This window comes from Acomys minous (genome assembly GCF_964271855.1).
Source record: "Acomys minous genome assembly, chromosome: 12".
In the NCBI taxonomy this organism is placed as follows: domain Eukaryota; kingdom Metazoa; phylum Chordata; class Mammalia; order Rodentia; family Muridae; genus Acomys; species Acomys minous.
In genome coordinates, this window is record NC_140493.1 from 46,771,892 (window position 1) to 46,785,065 (window position 13,174).

Consider the following 13,174-nt stretch of genomic DNA (forward strand, 5'->3'; position numbering starts at 1 on the left):
CACAGTGTGTTGAAGCATAGAAACAAGTCAGCACGGATTCTGAAGAGAAATGGGATTGTCTGGGTTAGAGGCACTATACACACACACACACACACACACACACACACACACACACGACAGCAGCATGCCCCAGCCTTCCTGTCAGATCTTGCCCACTCATCCCTCACCAGGCACCTGTAACTATGCTGGAGAGAGGGATGGGTGTATCTCCCAGGGGTCTGTGTGTTGAGATTTGATCCCCACTGTGAAGTATTCAGAGAGGAGAAACTTAAGTTAATCCACCCTTTGGTGTTTGGAATCCAAACAGGATTAGAAAGGACAACAGAGTGGGGCCCCCATAACTGAATCCTGGTGGCTTTGTAAGAAGAGAGAGAGAGAGAGAGAGAGAGAGAGAGAGAGAGAGAGAGAGAGAGAAGCCAGAACATACAAATAATGCACATTTCCCATTTTCTTGCCATGAGCTTCCCTGTGGCACTGCAGGTCTTACAGCTTAAGAAGACCTGACAAAATCATAGCCCAAACAAACTTCTTTTCTTTGTAAGTGACCCAGCCTCTAGTAGTTCCTAAAAGAATACTTTCTGACCCAATTCAATGCCAAAACACCTTTAAAAAACTGTACTCCTGTTACATCTCAATGGTAATCCCATCCCTTGTATCCCTCCATTCCTCCTTCCCTCCCATTTTCCCCTTACTCCCTCCCCTATGACTGTGACTGAGGGGGACTTCCTCCCCTTTTATATGCTCATAGGGTATCAAGTCTCTTCTCGGTAACCTGCTATCCTTCCTCTGGGTGCCACCAGGTCTCCCCCTCCAGGGGACATGGTCAAATATGAGGCACCAGAGTACATGTGAAAGTCATACCCCACTCTCCACTCAACTGTGGAGAATGTCCTGTCCATTGGCTAGATCTGGGTAGGGGTTTGAAGTTTATGGCCTGTATTGTCCTTGGCTGGTGCCATAGTTTGAGCGGGACCCCTGGACCCAAATCTGCCTATCATAATGTTCTACTTGTAGGTTTCTAGGACCCTCTGGATCCTTCTACTTTGCTATTCTCCCATGCTTCTCTCATCTAGAGTCCCAATAGGATGTCCTCCCCTCTGTCCTAGTTTCTTGGTAAGTGAAGGCTTTCGTGGGACATGCTCCTTGGGCTAGTATGCAGATATAAGTGAGTATATACCATTTGAGTCTTTCTGCTTCTGGGTTAACTCACTCATTATGATCATTTCTAGCTCAATCCATTTGCCCACAAATTTCGGGAATTCCTTGTTTTTAATAGCTGAGTAGTATTCCATAGTGTAAATGTACAGTAGTTTCTTTATCCATTCTTCTACTGAGGAACACTTAGGCTGTTTCCATGATCTGGCTATTATAAATAAGGCTGCTATGAACATGGTTGAGCAAAGTTTGTTGCAAAACACCTATTTTTAAAAAATCTTCCTTTATATAGAAGTCCTTTTTTGAAAATTGTCCTTCTTTCTGAATCTCTTCCTATTTGATTTGTTTATTTGTTGGTATTTGCCACTTCCTAAAACTAACATGGACCTATTTTGTTTACTTATTTCCTGTTGTTTTGTTGTTTATAGTTTGAATTTTATGAGTCTTCTGCAGATTCATGCAGTGAGTGCATGGCCCCCACTTGGAAGCTCTATCTTAGGAGGTGTGGAACGTTTAGGAGGAGGTGAGACCAACCTGGGCAGAGTAAATCACTGGTGATCGAGTTCTTGAAGCATTCCACCCGTCACTCCTTCCTGTATCTCTCTGGGCTTCTGTCGGCCATTAGGTCAGAACTCTATCATCATATGCTCTTATTACCATGATGCTCCGGCCAGACACACGGGACCAAGCATCTGTGAAGTGAGCCCGCTAAAGTGAAGAGTTTAAATGACATCGTTCCTCCTTTCAGGTGTTTCTAAGACCTTTTGTCACAAGGATGAGTTAAGTAACTAATATGCTCACTAAAGATGATCAAGACCTAGGCATCGTATCCCAGTCCTAGAAGTAGATATGTCTGGGCATAGCCTCTTTATTCTCAAATAAAACATCAGTAAGTGATGGGTCAAGGAACAATGTCAAGCTACCAGCACAGTCAGCATAAGTTTTTATGTAAAAATTTTATGGGTTTTGTTTCGTTTCATTGGGAAAGTCTTCATGCCTAGTAAGTCTCAGTAATTTCAAATTAAGACCAGTGTATGGTGTTGATTGCCCACTTGACTCAACTGGGAAGAGGGGACCTCAGTTGAGGAATTACTGCCACCAGATTGTCCTGCGCACATTCTTGAAAGAGAATCGATGAGGTACACACAGCCCAGTGTGGGCAGTGCCATCCCTAGGCAGGTGGGCCTGTGCTGTATAAGAAAAGCAGTAGACGGTAAAGCTAGGAGCAAGCACATAAGCAGAACTTCTCCCATGGTTTCCATGTCAAGCTCCGGCCTTGGCTTCTGTCAGTGATGGACTGTAACCTATAAGGTAAAATAAACCCTTTCTCCTCCAAGTTATTTTTGTTAGTGTTTTAGCACAGCACCAGAAAAAAAAAAACAAGAATAGAAGCACACAAATTTATTACACCGACTTTAATAAAAGATGTAATCATTAAAAAATGACACCTTGGACCTTCAGGTACATGAGGAGTTTTGATGGAGATGCAGAGGCCATTTCCACATTTCTCTTGAAGGATGAACCAAGCTCAGTATCAAAGCAATGACTCTGGTTCAATTAAACCAAGGGTAGCAGGACTGTCAGGTAGTTGAGTCTGGGGAATTAATTCATTCCAATGGTTTTTATAATCCAATGGAGAGCACTGTTCATATCCTAATAGAAGGTTTTAGAAATGTCATAGAAGGCACGGTGCACAGGAAGTACAATTTGAGGGGGTCATATAATCATAACATAGTGCAGAGTTTAGCTAAAGGGAGTCACGAGTCCTACATCGCTAACGTCCCTGGCATCCTGAGATGCCAATGGGACATAATAGCAAGACGGAGAGTGACAGTATATCAAAAAAGAACAGCCCGAGTAATAGTTCAAACCATCAGACATTCTGGCATCCTCTGCTCTTGGGTTCCAGTCCATCTTATGGCATTAAAATTCTAGCAACTTGATAATCCCCAAACTTGCAAACTCTTTCTTCTCTAAGTATTTTTTACTTTTATAGTAGTCCAATTTCTCTTGCTATAACAAAATATTAAAAGCTGGAAATTTTATTTTTAAAAAAAAGGTTTCTTTAAGCTCATTGTTGTTGGCTTATAGTCCAAATTGTCATTTTGGAAGATACAGCCAATAGAGTGAGTCCATTGGGTCAGCCTCTAGTATAGGAATATGGACACTGCGTCAGTTATTTTTCTGTTGTTGTAATAAAACTCCATGACCGGAAGCAACTGTAGAAGAAAGAGTTTATTTGGACTTACAGTTCCATCAAGGCAGAACTACACAGCAACAAGTAGCAGGCGTGGCATCAGGATCAGAAAGCTGACAGCTCATATGTATCTTCGAACAGATGGGCTTTAAACTTCCAAAGCCCATCCCCACCTGGCCAAGGGTTCACAAGCTCCTGAAACAGTGCCACCTACTGGGGACCAAGTGTTCATCTATCAGCCTATGGAACACATTCTCATTCAACCCCTCAGCCTCCACGGGCTGCGGCACATCAAGATGGATGGCAGGCAGCACAATGGCAGAGGAGCTTGCTCATGGGTGAGAAGCTTCAACAGATGAGCGATAGGTGAGCTCAGCAAAGGAGAGTAGTTTAAAGGGTAGAATGGAGATATCTGTAATCCTACGACATCAAGCTTGTCATCTTTGGGCAAGTTGCTGGATTCATAATTTGTCCGGATACCACATGATGATACTGGAAGCCAAGAGTGGGAGTGGCCATTCTGTAACAACATTCTAGACAGAGCAAGCCAGAGTTCTGCAAGGTTCATCTTCATCCTTTCTGAGGGCAGGTCTACCAGTGACCTAATGACTTTCCAGCAGACCACACACCTTAAAGGTTCCACCCGCTCTTCACACAGCCACATGTAGAACCAAACTTCTAACACATGGATCCTTAAGTACAAAACATCCATACCATCAAACTTGCTCATTCTATTTTCTCATCTACCTCTCCTATGTAGATGTGACATATAGATGCCAGAGAAAGTGCTTCCTAGAAAGGAACAGGAAAGGAGAGAACCAAAGTCTTCCTCTTTTGAGTCTCAGGCTTCTTCTCCAGAGGTTTTGCTTTGGGTTGCAAGCAGCAAGTGGTGGGATGATGCTCTGGACGTGGTTGCTATGACTGTAATCAAATGAGCAGGCCAAAGGCTCATGACCATGGGCATAATGTGATGGTGTTCCTGCCTGCTGTCTCACCTCATTCCCAAAGAATTCTGTGCTATTGTTGCAGACCGATTTTTAATCTACTTGTACTGTTTGCCGCACAAAAATGTAAAGTAGTTCTGAGGGAAATATAAAGCACAAATGGGCCAACCTGCCACAATCACAAGTTGTCATCCTGTTACCCACAGATAGCGTTAATATTCTGGTGGTGTTAACTGCCGAGGAAACCACAGAATGTGAGAGGAAAAGAGCAACACTGAGCCTTTATTCCTTCTCTGGAAAAGGGGTCAGCCATCAAGGAAAATACCCTGGACCTTGCTACCAGAGGTCGGAGGGGAAAAGACGCACATCCCCCTCTGTAGAGAATGGAATTCTCTGGCCAAGAGTCTCCTGCTAATGCCCCACCTATGCACCTAGGAATCCACCTACTTAGTCACCATCAAAGAATACCACCTATTTGTCTATGTCATTCATATATTCTGTTTATTCACTTCCACTTCATAGTTAATCAGCCCCTGGACCTGAGTTCAGAAATGCCTCACTTCGAGTCTGCTTGTGGGAGAGGGATGGTCGGCCACTCAGGCAAAGACACTATTCAGTGTATTTGAAAGAGAGACATTCAAGATATATTTCCCATATCCTTTGTCTTCTGGACCTTGAATTCAGTACAGTACAAGCATGGGACTGAGTAGGGTACAATGACCTTTTGCAGCCTGAGTAAGGCCAAGGAGAACTTTTCCAGGTAGCTTGGTGCTTTCCTTCTTAATCGTGTGTCTGTGGGGCGAGGTACTGAGGCACTGAGCTCAAGGTCTTCTTCATTTCTCTTGCAGAGTTCTTTCCAGAGAGGAGGCTGGCATTTGTATACTAAGAATGTGAGAGGAGGCTGTAGATACCTACACAGTGATGCTCGAAGGCAGAAGTCAAGCATTTGAGACATCTAGTTCTGGAAAAGAATCTCCTTCCCTGTCCCAAAAGTTGGTCCCTGGACATGTTAAATAATCATTCTCAACACCCTCCCCCCTGTACAGTAGGAATACGATTAACTACTTTGAAAGGATGTGCCAGTGATAAAGGACTTAACATCTGTCAAGTTTGCCACAGAGACTTAATACCTGCTAACTGACAAACTGTATCACCACATCAGTTATTAACATAACATCTAATTTAGAAGAGAACTTTTGGGTGCCAAGCCCAATATTGATTCATCTTTTATAACAGTGACCCACATTTTATATAACATCTCAGCTGTGTATTATGATATGCACTTAACAAGCTGAAGTGGTTTCTATTCATAGATATAGAATGCTGACTGTAGACAGATTTAGTTTGCTAGGGTTGCTGTGACAAAACACCCGAGCCTAGGCTGGTGTAAGCCATAGAAATGGGCTTTCTCACAGCCCTGGAAGGTGAAGGAGGACATTGAAATGCAATGCTGCTGGACCCTCCACAGGCTGCTTTCTTGCCTTTCAGGAAAATGACATCCTGATTAAGGTCTCCCCACCATGTGTGTCTCTGTCCTGTGCGTGCATCTCTGGTTCTTACCGTCTGTTCAAAATTTCTATTTTTAGGACATTAGTAGATCCTGCTAGGGCCTCATATTTGCTTAGTTGCCTCTTTTAATATTTTTAAATTTTTTATGGTCGTGTGTGTGTGTATGTATGTTGTGTTGTGGGACAGGGCATATACATGCTACAGTATACATGTGGATCTCAGAGAACACTTAGCAGAGTGAGTTGTCTCCTTTCAACTTCATGTGGGTTCTGAGCATCGAACTTGGGTCTCCAGGCTTGCACAGAAAGCTCCTTTACTCACTGAAGCCATCTTGCTGGCTTATCAGTTGCCTCTTTAATGGGCCCTCTCTACTTCCAAGGCCTGGCAGTTTGAACTTCAGTATATGAATCGTGGATGAGACACAATTTAGCTAATGGCTTAAACACACTACATTCACCTCATGTTTCAACTAGGGGCCATTAACCTAGGCTACTGAATGTTAGCCCAGTTTTATTTCTTGTCAAGTCCTTTTTCATTCTGCTTGACTAGGTCTAGAAAGCTACAGAGGGTCACTACCCTCTACCCCCAGATTCCACTGTGGAGTGGTGAGTGATATTCGCTGTATGCTGCAGTCACTTTCTGTGGCCAGGCTCTATGAAAAGCTTCTCTACTTTGCTTAACTATCCCAACCTCCTGATGAAGCAGGTGTGGCCTGGAGGTGCATTCTGGATTTGTGTGGATTGCATCATCTCTAAGCATCACCAAGCAGGGAGCCCAGGGGATAGCGTCATCAACATTTGAAAATTCTCCACATGGAGGCAAAACCCCCAAGCTAATGTAAATATCACAAAAGATGTGATTCAGGTGTTTCAGGGAAGCCAGTGATGGCGCAGGCTTTGTGTTTAAAACCCTTGGGTTTCAATCCCGGCCCAAGTGGCCCTGGTGAAGTTCTGTCAGCCTTCTAATGTGGAGAGTGGAGGGGGTATAGATGACACCCACTTCTACTAGGCTGTGGTGTGGCCCAAAGTGAACAGGGACTCAAAGCCTTATTGTTACTTCACATTGGTCCCTTGGGCCACCTTCTCTTTGCTGCTCCCCTCATCACTGATATGTGCATTTAATTTTTTCTTGTTGTTATTAGCCCTGTGTTATATGTCATCTCTGTAATAATAACAGGCTTCTTCAAAAGATTAATGGAAGATGTGATAATTTAATATGCATGGTACTGCATTAGTTAGATATGTCTTGATATTCTCTTTAATGCTGCAAATTGAGCATGAAAAAATATATATATAAAGAACATCTTCTTCAAAGAAATATCTCTTTATCTTGAAATAGTGTTTTCTTTATGTACATAGCATTTGACATTTTTTTTTTTAAGGTTTTGTGAATGGAAGTTCATGGTTCAGGATTTGCAAACCAGCTTTCTTCAGGGAACCAGGCAGATAACTTGCCAGTGCAGCTCATTAAAAGCTCTATGTACAGCACCTGCCACAAGAGGGAGCAGTTCATAAATGGTAGCAATAAGTGAGACTGTGTCATAATGAAGAAAGAGCCAGGAAGAGAGAGTGGAGGGAGAGAAGGAAGAGGAGGAAGAGATATATATATATATATATATATATATATATATATATATATATATATATATATATATATATAGAGAGAGAGAGAGAGAGAGAGAGAGAGAGAGAGACCTCTACACCACTTGGCTCCAGCCTCTGGGGAAGCAGGGTTCTCATTGTCTGCCCTTCCTCACTTGTCCACACACAGGGCCACACCTTCACATGGCCTGTTCTAGGGAATGCTCCTAAAACCTAGCTACTCTGAGATTAGCACTTCAGTGTTTTACATATGCTGCAAATTTTTTCTTCCTCTTTGGTGGTTTCTTCCTCCTCGTGAAGAGTTCGTCCTATTATTTGTGGCAAAAATAAATAAACAACTTAAAATAAATCTGTGAAAATATGATATGTCTTATGAATTGTACTATTGCTGTGTTTATACTTGTCACACTATGGTGAAATTTCTGCTGAGGGGGCTGGAGAGATGGCTCAGTGGTTAAGAGTACTGTCTGCTCTTCCAGAGGCCCTGAGTTCAATTCCCAGCAACCACATGGTGGTTCACAACCATCTATATGGCATGCAGGTATACATGCAGATAGAGCACTCATATATGTAAAAAAAAATATTTGGGGCCTGGAGAGATGGCTCAGTGGTTAAGAGCACTGCCTGCTTTTCCGGAGGTCTTGAGTTCAATTCCCAGAAACCACACAGTGGCTCACAACCATCTGTAATATGATCTGATGCCCTCTTCTGGCCTGCAGGTGTATATGCTGGTAGAGCATCATATGCATAAAATAAATAAATAAATCTTTAAAAACAATTCTGCTGAGGATGAACATCCTCTCCTGTCGTAGCTCCCAAAGAATTCTGCACACCAGAGGGCTAGACTCTCTGCTGAATAGCTGACTATTTGTGTCTGCAAACATTTGACACTCCAGATAAATATACCTACCCATGGACAGCTTCCCTCACTACGGGAATATTAGGTCACAGACTCAAATATCAGACTGTGTTTGCTCCCTAACTTGACCATGGGCTACCTAACCACATTCTCTTTCACCTTGACAGAGGGGCAAATTGTCACGAAAGGATTCCCATGTGTTTCTGCAATGCTTGTCCATCAAGTTTCCTTTTCACCTCCTTTAGCCTTGTTACAGGCTGACAATCAGGAGAATGGTTACAGTTCTTACGATTCACATGTGCTCATGTCTATGCTTTCATGTGGTGTTGGGTTTGTTCCCATAACTTGCTTCGGCTGATGAAATTCAGTCAGAAGTGAAAATGGACCATTTCCAACCTTAGGTAGAGAAAGGTTCATATATCCATTGCTTGCTTCTCCACCAACACTGAGAACAAGTTACCTCAAGCAAAGCTCTGTGAAAGCCGGACTGTCCCACTACCCCACACACCCATGATCAGGCGAAGAAAGCATTGATGCAGAGTAACTCACAGCTTTTCTAAGAAGAAATATTATTTGTCAACAGTTATTCTCTGGAGTTCTTTCAGTGGAATGACAAGGTCTTTCTAGGAACATCTGATCGAACATGCATTGTCTGCACCCTGGACTGATTCTTGTTGGGGATGCTGTTTGACAGTGCCGCAGGCACAGGGTGAGCCTCCAGAACACTGACAGCCATGCAAGTGAGTGAGCCAGGCCCAGGAGAGATGCCGTGATGCAAGCCCACAGGAAAGATAAGAATAAAGGCTACATTTTATGGTCTTTTGGTTATTAGCTGGTTGGTGTCTTCTGATCTCAGTACTCACACCTGTTTGTTCTCTGTTCTATAAAATTTCTCTGGGGTTGTTCTTACTGGTACCCTCAGATTTGACAATTTGGAGAAAAATCTTTGATGTATACTCCTAAGTAAATATATACATATTTATGAGATGTTTTTAGTTTTTAAAAATTAAGCATTAACATTCATTCATTGTGAAGTGGGGTTCAGACATGGATTTCTGAGTGTAGACTTAGTCCTAACTGAATGGGTCCCTGAAGGAAGTTGCATGTCTCAACAGTTCCAACATCTGTAACTGCAAGGTAAGGGTGTGGGAAAAATGATTTCTTGATTCTGTCCTGAAGTTGATTCACCCATGGTCTTGTCAATGGAGAGGGAAAGATGGCAAACCAATTTTACAGCTGTAGGTGCTAAGAAGTGTGGAGACCTGAAGATTTCCTCAAAATACAGGTCATGTGAAAGCCACCAGGGCACACCCAAGCATACACAAACATACACATGCACACACACACACATACACACACACACACACACACACACACACACACACACACACAGACATGCCTATTGTTCAGAACCTTAAAGATTGAACCTAAGTTTAGTTTTCATTAATCCATATCTATTTACATTGGTAAAATATCCCTAAGTCTCAGTTCCCTGACGTATAATATGGAAATGACAAGTGGGATTCACAAAGTAGTTGTAAAATGACAGAGAGTACACCCACTACCGTGTCTGGTGCACATCCACTGCTTTTTGAAGGCCACCTTACCCTTTCCTTTCAGCCAAGTCAGGTGATTCAAATGAGCCTAAAGCTCAAATCCAGACTCTTCTACTTTCTGCTTGTGGCTCTGAGCATGCAACATGGAGAGGCCAGGATGTCAGTACAAGTGCCCAGTGAAACACCCAGGACTGCTAGGCACAGAGACCACACTATAGGGAGTAGTACCAGTGTTCATCTCACATAGACGAGGAATAGATGAGGAAAAGCAGAAAGAGGAAAGGTCAGAGGAAAGACCAACAAGCAACCTTGGTATGGAAGTTTGAGCCAACATTGCTTTAAAAGTCAGATTCATATTAACAGGGATTTAAACCCTAAACTAAAGATTGGGGAAACCAAATTAACAGTTGGAAGGAGCAGAGTTATATGATAAAATAACTCCTATTTAATCAAGGAATTATATAAACCTTAATTTCTAAAATGTTAATGGGGAATATTATGTATTCATATGCAATTCTGGAAGATTTATGCCAGTCTTAATGTCTGGAGATGCCCTTCAAATTTTCCATCTGCCCTGGAATAGGTCTAATGTGATAATAAACAGGAAATTGACTGGGCCAGGGGACATGCAGTTCTGTTTTGTACCATAAAATATAGGAGGCTGCTGACATCGCATATTAATTAGCTGATCCCTTCCTTTCCAAATTAAGAGCTCGGTTTTGTATTACTTACACGGATGCAAAACTTGGCTCCGTGATTTTGAGAGCATTAGCTCTCATTCATGAAAACGTTTTTGGAGCACCTGATTGTTTCTAGGATCTTCCAGGCAAAGGATGAGGTAAAAACCCACATAACTGATGGAAAAGTCTCTCTTCATCTAAAATGCTGATGGGGGAGGATGAGAGTAAAAATACTTATAGCAAATTGCTCTAGAAACCCCTTGACTTTTCCAGAGCATCCAGGGTCACTTTAACTCATAGTCAATGGAAATCTATTAGCTTTTGCCTCCTTCTGTTTGGATTGGAATATTAATCGGAATTTTTCCCCTTGCTCTCTTGCTTTCGTGTCCATGTCAAAAACCCTTTATCATTTGTTTCTAAATAAATAGTGGTTGCACAGTCACTACAGGACAAGTATTTTTTTTAGAGTTCAGGAATATAGTTATGATCAAAGCAGGCATGAGCTCAGAAAGTCCACGTTCAACTAAGGTAGAGCAACAGTAAACATGACGAAGAAGAGCTCTGCTGTGTTGTATGCACTTGAGATTGATCCTGATATTATCCACTGCTGTGTAATTCACACCCCTAGCCTGACTGCTACAATAATAACAGCACATCTAAATTCTACTAAAATCTGTGGGTCAGGAAATTTATCAAGACAGCACAGGATGAGGCCGTGCGGTTCTGTTCTGCAATGTCTCGGCTTCACCTAGAAAGACAGGGGTGTCTGCCAGGGACCATAATGGGAGGAAATCCACTTCTGGCACACCTTCTGCTGAGCATGGTTAGAAGCTGGTCTAGCCTGGGGCTGTTCATCAGAAACCCCGCACATCCTTCCCTAGTATAGTCACATGAGGGGAGTGAGGCTTCGTATGATGGCCACGGCTCAAACAAATGACCTACCAGGCAGAAATTGCGTTGTATCACTTAAATGCTAAGCATTTTGGGGAAGGACTCACATTCATGGAAATGAGACATGGGCTCGGCGGGGGTGGGGGGGGGTGGGGGGGGCGCGGGCGGGGGAATACATCAAACAATCAGCACCTCTTTACTTTAGGGTCACCTTATTATCAGGTAAAGGGCTTTGGGTTTGGAGTTCTGCAGACCTAGAGGCAGTGAGTACAGCTGCCATGCGTTCTTACTTTAGCACACATCACTGATGGGTGTGTAGGTCAGTCACTGGGCTGGGTGCTGTGGGCTGTAGGGTGGGTCATATGCAGCACCTTTCCCCTTGGAGATCATGGGTGAATGAGAAAGTCAGGTGACCAGGCCTGGCCATAACAATCTGACGAGTGCAAGGACAGGACACACAGATGACTGCGGAAGCATCTAGGTGCAAGAATTCCCTGAACGAACTTGATTGAATACATGGTGTGATAGCCTCTGCCCTTCATTTGTTTGCATAACAAGACTGATGAGACCCATCTCATAAGGCTGGTACCCCAGTTAGATGAACGGAGTGATCTGAGGTGGCCGCACACCTGGCGTCTTCATACCACTCTGCTGGACTGAAGAAAGTGCTCACCACTTTCTGTTGTCATCCTGTTTGCCTCTGGGCCTCCTTGTTTACGTAGTCGCTATCTGGGATCCCCATACCAGGAGGACAGTGGTCCTGGCTGCTGGGCTGTGTCCAGACGACTCATGCCTCACTCTCTCACCTTTCACAAAAGCTGCTGAGAGGGTACAGCCTTCCATTTGTAAGGCATCCCATAGCCCCCATCCTCCTGAGTCTCTCCTAGATTTCCTTCCTTATTCCACATACCCGCTGTGGCATCCTCTAAGCACAGTACTGTGCTTGTTGTCCCCCACCCTCCTCAGGGAGGCAGGCAAATTCCAGAAGGGCAGAGATCTTTGTTTACCTTACTGACACACTAGGTGCAGGTAAACATGCCATTTCATCACGGAACTCATCTGAGAGATGTGGAGTGGGGTCTGTGCTCAGTCACTAAGGGTGCTAATAAGCAGCGTGAAAAGTTCAGTCTTCACCCCTTAAACACCTGAGAGAAGGACTACACACTTTTCTGAGGAAGTGAACACGAATTGGTTTACATCTTTATGTCATGCCAGTTGCCATGGAGCCAGCTAAAGAGTTCAGGAATCGTTGGAAGGAGGTGAGTGGGAGTCGCTTCAAGAGGCAGGGAAGGTGTCGGTGGCTCAGCTTCAGATGTGAAGATTGGAGATAAGGAAATTGGAACAGCTGTGGGCAGACTTAGAGCTGGCAGGACATGCTGACCTGCTGAGCATAGGGTGGACAGAGGAGGGGAATCAAAGGGTACCAGTAAACCTGAGCTTTGAATTACAAAGGGCAAAGTTATATAGTTTACTGATGGGAGTAAGGCTGAAGGTGTGTGTGTGTGTGTGTGTGTGTGTGTGTGTGTGTGTGTGTGTGTGTGTGTGTGTATGCAAGCGCGTGAGAGCACACATGCCTGTGTGTGCATTTGCATGCATCATGTGCATGAGTGCACATGTGAGAGAGCTGTATAATGTACTATTCATGTATGTGGGATGCATAGTCTGCTATGCATATGCCCTTAGCGTGTGTGTGTGGTGCTTAGTATACTATGTATGGGTATGATATACAGTGGGGTGTGTGTGTGTGTGTGTGTGTGTGTGTGTGTGTGTGTGTGTGTGTGT

The 13,174-nt window shown here is 43.6% G+C and overlaps 1 long non-coding RNA gene across 1 annotated transcript; it reads left to right on the top strand.

Annotated features, from left to right (window-relative positions):
* The first annotated feature begins 1,129 nt into the window (after positions 1 to 1,129).
* On the top strand, positions 1,130 to 5,970 carry LOC311578346. The gene is made up of 3 exons (XR_014772851.1): positions 1,130 to 1,165; positions 1,584 to 1,678; positions 5,145 to 5,970. It is a non-coding gene; the product is annotated as an uncharacterized lncRNA (long non-coding RNA).
* Positions 5,971 to 13,174: the final 7,204 nt, after the last annotated feature.